Raw genomic sequence first — 12,007 nt, 5'->3', positions numbered from 1 at the left:
GGGGCCAACTGAGGGGACAACTCGGGACGGCCCAGTGGGAGCATCCGAACTTGACAGCCGCCGCAGCCCAAGTGATAGTGGTGGATGGACAGTGACTTCTGGGAGTGATTTCCAAATCATTTCTAAATCAGGAATAACCTTCTGTATCAGGTGTCGCGCCAACAGGGGGAATTTCGAGAGGTATTGTTGCTTCCCCATTCTTCAGCTGGCCCACACCCACCTGTTGGGGGTGCACCTGGGAATGGAGAAGACCCGGGAACGGATCGCCGCCCAGTTCCACTGGCCAGGGATGAGAAGGGCCGTGGAAGACTACTGTCGCAGCTGCCCGGAGTGTCAACTCACTGCCCCGAGAGCCCACTTCCGAAAGCTGTTGGTCCCCCTACCGATCATCAGGGTTCCCTTTGAATACATCGCCATGGACATAGTGTGACCCCTGGTAAAAACAGCACGAGGACACCGGTACATCCTGGTGATAGTAGATGATGCCACCCGGTATCCCGAGGCTATTCCTCTATGGGCGACGGTATCCAAGGGAATCGCCCGGGAGCTGTTCCACCTTTATAGCGGCGTGGGCATCCTGAATGAGATCTGACAGACCAAGGTACTGAGTTTATGTCCTGCCTAATGAACGAGTTGTGTGCTCTCCTGCAGATCAAGCAGATCTGGACCTCCGTATTTCACCCGCAGATGGATGGGCTCGTTGAGCGCTTCAATAAAATGCTCAAACAAATGCTGCGGAAGGTCATCAAGCAGGACGGGAAGAACTGGGACCAGCTCCTACCCCACCTAATGTTCTCATTCCGAGAAGTACCCCAGTCCTCCACTGAGTTTTCCCCTTTCGAACTCCTCTACAGGAGGAACCCACGCGGCCTACTGGAACTCGCCAAGGAGGTGTGGGAAGCCCAACCGACCCCATTTGGCAGCATGGTAGAGCACGTGGAGACAATGAGGGAGTGGATGACAGCCATATGGCCAGTTGTGAGGGAACAAATGGTGAAGGCCCAACGCGCCCAACCCCAATAACAATCGGGGAGCCCAGCCCTGAAAATTCCAGGTGGGAGACAGGGTGTTGGTCTTAACTTTTCTGGCGTAGGCGTTCCACCACTTCACCCTGTCTCCCACCTGGAACACTTCACCCTGGTCACGGACCATGCTCCCCTGGTCTGGATGGCCAGGGGAAAGGACACAAATGATCGAGTCACCAGGTGGTTCTTGTCCCTTCAATGCTTCTCTTTATCTGTTGTGCACAGGTCAGGGGCGAAGCATGGAAACGCGGATGCCCTATCGAGAAGGGAGACATACATCGCACTGATGACAGTCCCCTCCCTGACAGAGCTAGGGGGGCTACAGCAGGTCAGCCACCAGGGGGAGACTCATCGAGGCCTGGTGACAGATGGTGTACACATCCACCGGCAAGGACTAATTGGGGAAGATTGGGAGTTGGTGAGTAATCAAGGGCTCAGCACACAGAGAGAGTGGGGGAAGAAAGGACTCCAGTACAGTTGGGGACGGTTATCCTGTCTGGGAACGGGGTTCCGCTAGGAGCTAGTGCAGCCAGTGAAATTGCAGGGCGCCAAATTCAAACATACAAGTATTAGGCACCATTTTAAAGATAACATTCTTGTTAATCCATTCACAGTGTCTGATTTCAAAAAGGCTTTACAGCGAAAGCTCCACAAACGATTATGTCAGGTCACCACCAAGTCACAGAAAAACACAGCCATTTTTCCAGCCAAAGAGAGGAGTCACAAAAAGCAGAAATAGAGATAAAATAAATCACTAACCTTTGATGATCTTCATCAGATGACACTCATAGGACTTCATGTTACACAATACATATCCTATCCTTTTCTTTTTAATTTATTATTTAAATAAACACCCTTGAAACCGAGCTAATCCTACTGTATCCGTGTCTGATCTGTGTAAACGTCTTGACCAACCCCCTGGTCTGCCACAATGGGCTTACATATATGATGGAAACATATGTATCCACACATATATAAGTACATACAGTGCCTTGCGAAAGTATTCGGCCCCCTTGAACTTTGCGACCTTTTGCCACATTTCAGGCTTCATACATAAAGATATAAAAATGTATGTAAAAATGCTCTCCATCCAACCTCACTGAGCTCGAGCTGTTTTGCAAGGAGGAATGGGAAAAAATGTCAGTCTCTCGATGTGCAAAACTGATAGAGACATACCCCAAGCGACTTACAGCTGTAATCACAGTTAAAGGTGGCGCTACAAAGTATTAACTTAAGGGGGCTGAATAATTTTGCACGCCCAATTTTTCAGTTTTTGATTTGTTAAAGAGGTTTGAAATATCCAATAAATTCCGTTCCACTTCATGATTGTGTCCCACTTGTTGTTGATTCTTCACAAAAAAAATACAGTTTTATATCTTTATGTTTGAAGCGTGAAATGTGGCAAAAGGTCGCAAAGTTCAAGGGGGCCGAATACTTTCGCAAGGCACTGTATGTCACATAAGTTGAAATATACAAGAATTGGCTGTTTTCATGTATGACATATCTTAATCTTATATACACACATGTGCATATGTATAATACTTAAATGCTCATGTGTGACACATAGTATTAAAATGTTTATTACATATGTCCCTTATATGTCATAATGTTACCTTATATGCTCATATATGTGTGACACATAGTATTCAAATGTTGTTCACATATATGTTACTGGATAATTATTTCAGTGACACTTGTAGTCAAGGTAATAAAACAGATCAAACGACACAACTTGATTTAATCCTATTCATTTTCTTTTCCTTTCATCGCTTCTCAGTTCAGTCTTTACTGTTTTAAGCCATTCCCTCTTGTCCCTTTGTTGCACCCGGTAAGCGCTTCATGACAGCAACTGTGGAGGGAAAACAACAAATATGGCATAAATATTACATAGTACATTCAGGGGTTGGGTTTGGGGTCATGAATAAAACAAATAGAAAAGGAAAAACCTTCATGTAAAAAGCTTATCATATTCAGTTTAATAAGATATCCTTGACCATTAATGCCCTATTTGCAATGATTGATTTGTAAATTAAATTAAGGGTTAGTTCACATTTTTACACCTTATAGTCAGTCAGATGGTTCCTTACCCCGAAAGTAGTCCATGGGCCAGGGAAAACTGTAATCCATGATTCAGAGTTGATTAAGTAGCCACTATTAACTTGAGGGGATTTGGCCACAAACATTTGACGACTAGCCCCCATCACCCCCATTGTTTCTTTGTTAGCCATCTGATGATAAGGTGTAAAAAAATGAACTATCCCTTTAACATCTTCAATGAATTGAATTGAAATTGATCCCAACCCTACTATGGTGTATACATTTTTTATGGGATGTTGTGAGATTTAGGTTGTTTTTCTACTTACCCAGAGTCAGATGAACTCATGAATACAATTCTTATGTCTGTAGTTTATTCGTGCAGTTTGGAGATTTTTGAAGTTAGTATATCGTTAGTTTAGCACAATTGCTGGAAGTCCCATGGCATAGTAGCTAGCAGATCACAACTATGTATCTGTCTCAATGGCACTGCCCATGCGCTCACAGACGCCATAATGACACAGATACAATGCTGCAATCTCTATACAACAACAGGAAAGAGAATGAGGAGGTGGATAGAATCTAATTTCTTATGGTTATCAGTAAAATGTATTGAACTGGTAAAATATTTATTACCAACTATAGCTTTGTAAAACTATAAATTACCAACCACCCAGCTTTGGAGTAGTTCAGGTGGATATATAGCGATTGTCCCATAGAATTAGAATCAGTAGAATTGACATTCCCATCCAAAACAGTGTTGGTTTGAGTGAACAGCGAGTAGCTTCTTTTCGCAATTGATGTATCTCCGACAACACCTGTTATCCTTGTATGTGCATTCTGAGTTGGAGACCACCCAAGAATGATCCAACATGATTAGATCTTCTTCGAACTTGGAGCCCACATTCTATTGAGCCTAAGAAAGCTACTCCCTCACCCCTAAGGCCGAGCCCCTCCTAGCCATGATCTAGACAAAAAGCAGCTGCTCTTCCTCCCAGGGAAGGTCTGCCCACTCAAAGACATCACGCTTGACAACTCCGTCCTCCAGACGCTCTTTGGGACAGTATCATTCGAGCCTGGGTAAATATAAATGATTCACTCAGATGCTGTAAAAAAAAGTAGAAAGTACTGTTAATACAGTAAGGGAGGATACAGTAGACGGCATCCGTCAAACGAGTGACTTATGACCTATTTTATGGGTCACTTGGTTACGCCCATATATGTACATCCTGTCCTTCGGTTCCCACAGTATGAGTGAGTGCTTATGCCCATATATGTACATCCTGTCCTTCCGTTCTCACGCTCTCGAGTGAGTGTTTATTTAACCAGATAGTGCATCTGTTTATGTTAAAGCTTAAAGCTGTCATGATGATTGGTGTGTAGTGACCTCGTTGAACTGTGGAATGTGTTTGAACATTTCAAAGAGTATGGCCGGGGGGCTTAGGTCCTGGCTGTTGTATATGAAAACAGTAATGTCTGGGGGTATGTGAACACTACAAGCGACAAACCCCAGAACACTAAATACGAAATTAAATTAAACCCAGAACACTAAAGAGGAAATTAAACATGTATCCTAGACAAATTGTAGGTGTACTGTGTTTCTCGTATCAAGAACACAATGACAAAATCATCGAAGACATTCTTTGGGAAACCCCTGATTTTTTTATGGAGTGCTGGATATGAGTGATGGCCATATGCGTTACATTTTCCAACCGGACAATTCAACTGTGAAGATTTTCACAAACAGTGGCCACAGCACCCTTTTGCAAACAAAAATCAGGGAGTTTTTCTCCTGCGCTGTGGATGAGAGAATGGCTTAAGATACGGCTGGCGCTATGCCAGATCGAACAGGCCCTGAGTGGGACAACCCTGCCTGGGTACGCACTGGAAGAGGAAGTCTGCGGGCGAGATAATTTGAAAGCCATAAGAATCTCTTCATTGGCGTATAGTCCAGACTCCAAAGTGACAATTTTAGTTGGTGCCCAATTCGATAGTTCCAATGCAAACAAATCAGCTAGTTTGACCCAGGGCCTAAAGGCAAGACGTTTGATCTATCCAGGGAAAGAAAACATATGGAACCTGGGTGGAGCGGGTTATCTTGCAGGGAAGAGACACGGTCTGAACTGGTCAGACCCTGAAAACGGGGATTTAGAGACGGGTGGATGTGATTGGTTGATCATAGAGTTGGTTGGTGATTGGTTGATCATCCCCTTTTCTGTACGAAAGGAATAGTAAAATTGTTTAACTAATTATAACATGTTTAAAAGGTCTGTAATACAGATTTAGAATTAAATAATGGGTTTTTTCTCTCTCTCTCTTTCAGTCTCAGAGAAAGGCTTCTGGGAAAGAGGTGTGTGTGCGTGTGCGTGTGTGTGTGGGGGGGGGTCTCTGCAATTGTGTGTCGAAACAATGTTTTTTTCTAAACATTGTTTTAAACACTAGGGGTCATTTGCACACAGGATGTCTCCAAAAACAGCATGTGTTATTTTATTTTCCGAGGATGGAGGGGAGCAACAGTCAAACCCCACAACCACCATAGGCCTAGACACCCCCTAAGGTTTATAAACAATGTTTTTTTCTAAACAATATCAACACTAGGGTGTCATTTGCACATAGGTTGTCTACCCCCAAAAAACAGGTGTTATTTCCCGAGGATGGGTGGGGACCAACAAGCAATCCCCCGGTCTGTAAGTTCATTCCATACATTGGCTCAGTCAGGACACAGCCTTTACACATTAATAATTTTGAAGGTGTGGAAATAATATATTATTTTAGATTTTGTGTGCGTTGGGTAGTTTGTGGGAAATGTTTGATATTACCTGTTATGGATTACTGCACTGTTTGGAACTCTCTCTCTCTCTCTAATAAGGTTTCCTCAAATATTAAACATGGTTTTTACAGATATTCTAAAAGTGGAGGACATCGAATTTTCACGTATGTTTTTATGTCAATTGTATGTATTTTTTAAAAGTTAAAAAGTATATATTTCGTATAAACATATTGTAATGAAACAGCAGGGAACAGGTCTCGAATCCTCGACCTTCGAGCCCGAGGTCCGACGCGCTATCGACTGTGCCGCAAAAGCATGCTTGTGCTGCAGAGTCGATTTCCGAGTTTATAAACCCAGGGTTGTTACACTACTCCCTCTTTTCAAAGAGCGGGTCCTGCGTCCTCGCGCTAGCTTGCGACTACGTTTTACAGGAACGCGCTCACCGGCCAAGCACACGCACTGTCGTGGATGCAAGGGCCGATCACTTCTGACACCAATGCAATGAAACAGCAGGGAGCAGGTCTCGAACCCTCGACCCCGAGGTCCGGCGCGCTATCGTGCCGCAAAAATCATGCTCGTGCGGCAGAATCGATTTCCGCGCTTATAAACCCAGGGTCGTTACAATATTTTAATATTATTTAAAAACGTCTATAGGATACCCGACATTTACACAGCTGCTACCGGGAATAATTCATTTGGATCATCCAACATCAGATGTTATAACTATCCATGATGAGGATTCAGAACAACAAACCGGTCGATTCTTCTTTACGCAGCCCTACACCATCAAGCTATTTTCGACGTAAATCCCCAAAATAAAAAGTCTTAACAATCTTTATATATTAAGCATTAAAACAAAAGTGTGTACACTATTTTAAAAAGCTAATCTTGTGTTTACAGCGGACAGAACCCCAACAAGAATATTTGATTAGATTTGATTTGAATACCCGAGGAAATATGGACTTCGGAGGCTGAAACCGACGATATTCTACTTCTATTCTAGTGATAAATGATCAGATGATCATGTACATGTAGAGATATTGGTGTGCAAAAGAGCAGAAAAGTAAATAAATAAAAACTGTGGGGATGAGGTAGGTGAAAATGGGTGGGCTATTTACCAATAGATTATGTACAGCTGCAGCGATTAGCTGCTCAGATAGCAGATGTTTGAAGTTGGTGAGGGAGATAAAAGTCTCCAACTTCAGCGATTTTTGCAATTCGTTCCAGTCACAGGCAGCAGAGTACTGGAACGAAAGGCGGCCGAATGAGGTGTTGGCTTTAGGGATGATCAGTGAGATACACCTGCTGGAGCGCGTGCTACGGATGGGTGTTGCCATCGTGACTAGTGAACTGAGATAAGGCGGAGCTTTACCTATCATGGCCTTGTAGATGACCTGGAGCCAGTGGGTCTGGCGATATGTAGCGAGGGCCAGCCGACTAGAGCATACAAGTCGCAGTGGTGGGTAGTATAAGGTGCTTTAGTGACAAAACGGATGGCACTGTGATAAACTGCATCCAGTTTGCTGAGTAGAGAGTTGGAAGCAATTTTGTAGATGACATCGCCGAAGTCGAGGATCGGTAGGATAGTCAGTTTTACTAGGGTAAGCTTGGCAGCGTGAGTGAAGGAGGCTTTGTTGCGGAATAGAAAGCCGCCTCTTGATTTGATTTTCGATTGGAGATGTTTGATATGGGTCTGGAAGGAGAGTTTGCAGTCTAGCCAGACACCTAGGTACTTATAGGTGTCCACATATTCAAGGTTGGAACTATCCAGTGTGGTGATGCTAGTCGGGCATGTGGGTGCAGGCAGCGATCGGTTGAAAAGCATTCATTTGGTTTTACTAGCGTTTAAGAGCAGTTGGAGGCCACGGAAGGAGTGTTGTATGGCATTGAAGCTCGTTTGGAGGTTAGATAGCACAGTGTCCAATGACGGGCCGAAAGTATATAGAATGGTGTCGTCTGCGTAGAGGTGGATCAGGGAATCGCCCGCAGCAAGAGCAACATCATTGATATATACAGAGAAAAGAGTCGGCCCGAGAATTGAACCCTGTGGCACCCCCATAGAGACTGCCAGAGGACCGGACAGCATGCCCTCCGATTTGACACACTGAACTCTGTCTGCAAAGTAATTGGTGAACCAGGCAAGGCAGTCATCCGAAAAACCGAGGCTACTGAGTCTGCCGATAAGAATATGGTGATTGACAGAGTCGAAACTCTTGGCAAGGTCGATGAAGACGGCTGCACAGTACTGTCTTTTATCGATGGCGGTTATGATGTCGTTTAGTACCTTGAGTGTGGCTGAGGTGCACCCGTGACCGGCTCGGAAACCAGATTGCATAGCGGAGAAGGTACGGTGGGATTCGAGATGGTCAGTGACCTGTTTGTTGACTTGGCTTTCGAAGACCTTAGATAGGCAGGGCAGAATGGATATAGGTCTGTAACAGTTTGGGTCCAGGGTGTCTCCCCCTTTGAAGAGGGGGATGACTGCGGCAGCTTTCCAATCCTTGGGGATCTCAGACGATATGAAAGAGAGGTTGAACAGGCTGGTAATAGGGGTTGCGACAATGGCGGCGGATAGTTTCCAGATTGTCAAGCCCAGCTGATTTATACGGGTCCAGGTTTTGCAGCTCTACTGTACATTTAATCATGTACAGTAGAGCCAAAGTGATGAAAACATTTTAAATGAGCTCTAATTCAAACAAACAATGTTATATGTTTGATACAAATTACCCCGTTAAAATCTGTTGTTACAAAATCACTTCTCATTGTGTACATTTCAAGGTTTCACAAACATAAACAACTATATAGTTAATGTTTCTTGTTTATGTTTTTTAAAAGTCAGCTTAACGTCTATGCTGATACAACTTCAATCATTAGAATTATTTTTGTACACTCTAGAAAACAACATATACTTAGTTTTACACGTATTCAATAATAATTTAAGGTCAATTAAGATTTTATGCAAAATAATGAAAGCATAATGTAATTCAGATAGAGCATGATCAGCAGGGCAGACGATAGAGTACACAACTGCATCGTCGGCATGCAAGTGCAGGTAAAACTTTATTATCATATTTATATATTTCTGACAAAACAATATTTTTCATGTATACAGTATAGTTGTTTATTAGACATTCTAACATGTAACACAATATCGAGATACTAAAAAAATCGTATATGCGACACTTGAACAACGGTGATACTCCTCGGGTTATGATGTATAGGACACAACGATACATTGGCTATTTTAGTATTCCTTTTCTATTTTCTATTGACATGTTTCTAATCCAAAAGTATATTTTTAGAGTGGAGTGAAATATTGTGTCTTGGAATCAATCACACGCTTGGTCGAGGGGTTCATAAACGACCGGAATAGTGAATTGGACATTTTGAACTCCTACAAAAAGATTGTTAGGGATAAAAAAGGTGTTCCAACTTACTAAAAGATTCCGGCTAGTTGTCACGACTTCCGCCAAAGGTACCTGCTCTCCCTGTTCGGGCGGCGCTCGCCGGTCTACTAGCTGCCACCGATCCTTTTTCATTTGGTTTTGTCTGTCTTGTCGTTCATCTGTGTCCTATTTTGGTTAATGAGGTATTTTAATCTCGCCCTACCCTCTTGGTTTTGTGCGGGATTGTTTTGTTTACTGTCATTTGTTTGGGTTGCGTTTTCGTCTGTTCTGTTGAACAGGTGTTTTTCTGGACTGCGTTGTTGTTTTGAGGCTACTGTTGTGATCTTGTTCCTGTTCTTTGGACTTGTATAATAAACGCCCTTTCTTTACATTCTTTCTTTACCTTTGTATGATGAGTTGTTGAAGAAAATAATAATCAAGTTTGTTGAAGGAATACCCGCATCCCTGTCTGATGAACTTTTACCTCATAAAAACAATCTGCTGGTTTTGGACGATATGCTATTTGCTGGTAGCGAACATCCTGAAATTGCCCGAGCTTTTACACAATATACTCATCATCGAAACCTGTCCGTGCTTTACTTGGTACAAAATGTGTTTCACCAAGGTAAAAATAGCCGCACCATTAGTTTGAACGCCAATTACATGGTTTTGTTCAAAAATCCTAGGGACAAACTACAAATTAACACTCTAGCTCAGCAGATGTACCCGGGAAGGAAATCCTACTTTATGGAAAGCTATGAGGACGCGACCAAAGCGCCATTTTCTTATTTAATCGTGGATTTAAAATCAAATACTCCAGAATACATGAGGCTCCGAAAAGGATTGTTTCTGTGGGAGTGGCTGACGGTTTACATTCCTAAAAAGTAACCGATATGTCTCTGCGTTTAAAAAGAAACCTACCGCTCTTGAGAACCCTAGTTGGGGCTACCCCTAAAGAACAAAAGGCCATTGGGTCACTGTTCTTCAGATCTCATATTATCACTATGTGAGATTGCTTTGAATCTTCTCAAGGGACGCATTCCACTCACCCTGACCCAATTACAAAAATTAAAGAGACAAAATACTGCGATCAAACTCTTTGCCAATAAAAGGGCCAGTCTTCAAAAGAAAATACATACAAAAGTCTGGGGGTTTTCTTCTACCTTTACTAAGTATAGCCGTGCCCTTCATCACCAGCCTTATTGCTGCCAGACGTGGGGGTTGAACACAGAGTGTGATGGCAAATAAAATGTACTTGGTGCCTCAACAATATTTGGACAAACTTAAACAGCAATTACAGGGGGAAATTATTTGGATATGGCCATGAAGGATATTTTGAACAGAAAATGATGGAACTCCTATGAGAATGTCCAAAAATACAAAAACCTCTTGTAAAGGTATTTGGTCTTGGTAAAACAAGGTGAGTGTCACGAGTCCGACCGAGGGTGGTTTCCCTTCCCGGGTGGGTGGCGCTCGGCGGTCGTCGGCGCTCGGCGGTCGTCGTCACCGGCCTATTAGCTGCCACTGATTGTTTTTCCTCCCCCTCCTTGTATGTTTATTGGTAGCACCTGTTTATGGATGATTCGTTTGTCTTTATTAGACAGCCGGCCCGCCTGGTTGTTGTGCGGGATTATTTCAGTGTAACCTTCGGCTCTGTTGTAGAGGTATGTGTTAGTGCCTGGTCTTGATTTTTCCGTTGTACATTTTCATTCCCTGTGTTTGGGGCCGTTACGATTGTGAGCACCCTCTGGTGCGTTGGTGCTATTAAAGACGCACAGCATTGCACTCTCTGTCTCCTGCGTTTGACTCCACACCCACGACACCCGGAGCATTACAGTGAGAGAGAGAGACCAACCATTTATCTGGAATAAAAGTCTGCTTTAGTAATAATCGCCTATTTACTAATATGTCTAACATTTACAAACAAATTTGCTTATTTGGAAATTGTTGTTGATGTTGATTCATTTCACAACAATGTTTGCAAGTCAAAGCCACAATTTATGTGATCCAAAGTACCCATTCATGTGCATTTTACATGTAGGCCTTTGTATTCTACGGGAAGGGAGCGATAATCATCAATGTCATGACAGGTATAATGAAAGAGAAAAAAGATAGAAGAATATATGAGAATCATAATGTTAAGATACCACAATCCAGTCGGTAGCAAATTACATGGGAAATTCATGCTTAGTGTTTCATTTACAGTGTTATAATGTGTGTTACTTGTGAATTCTGTCCTGTGGTGGGCAAATTTCACAATCGTGTCACAACATTCAGAAATGGTGGTGGCTTTGATCACAGTTTTGAAGTTTATAATAGTTGATTGAGGCTCATAGCTAGCTAGCAGCACATGCAAACATTGTTGTGCAAATCTCTTTTCACCCACCATCAACACCAGCAATCTCTTGCAATCCTCCTCCATACCATTTCCCTTCTGATTTTGTCTCTGTATTATAGAATTGGAACATCAGACACGGCCATGATTGGCTTTCCTCCATTTTTCTTTGTTTGGCTTGACAAATGTTTCATGAATGGAAGATTTTCAAACTAACACCTGCTCCTCACCTGATTGGTTAACGGCAGCGGTGGCTGCTGACATTTGCATGAAGTTGAGCAGAGCTAGCAGGGTTCTCATTGCTCACCTTCCCACAATCCCGCATGCCCTCATTGGGTGAAAATCCTCCTCCTCTCCCCTACATTCCTACAGAGCTAGCAGGGTCATTCCTACAGAGTTAGTAGGGTCATTCCTACAGATCTAGCAGGGTCATTCCTACAGAGCTAGCAGGGTCATT

The 12,007-nt window shown here is 43.1% G+C and overlaps 1 long non-coding RNA gene across 1 annotated transcript in view; it reads right to left on the bottom strand.

Annotated features, from left to right (window-relative positions):
* Positions 1-2,079: 2,079 nt before the first annotated feature.
* Positions 2,080-12,007, bottom strand: part of LOC127931317 (uncharacterized) — a 25,283-nt gene continuing 15,355 nt past the window's right edge. Inside the window, exon 3 of the long non-coding RNA XR_008140643.1 lies at positions 2,080-2,874. This is a non-coding gene — a long non-coding RNA (uncharacterized LOC127931317). The remainder of the gene's footprint in view (positions 2,875-12,007) is intronic.

Source organism: Oncorhynchus keta, chromosome 8 (genome assembly GCF_023373465.1).
Source record: "Oncorhynchus keta strain PuntledgeMale-10-30-2019 chromosome 8, Oket_V2, whole genome shotgun sequence".
Lineage (NCBI taxonomy): Eukaryota > Metazoa > Chordata > Actinopteri > Salmoniformes > Salmonidae > Oncorhynchus > Oncorhynchus keta.
This window is presented reverse-complemented; position numbering and strand designations above follow the sequence as displayed.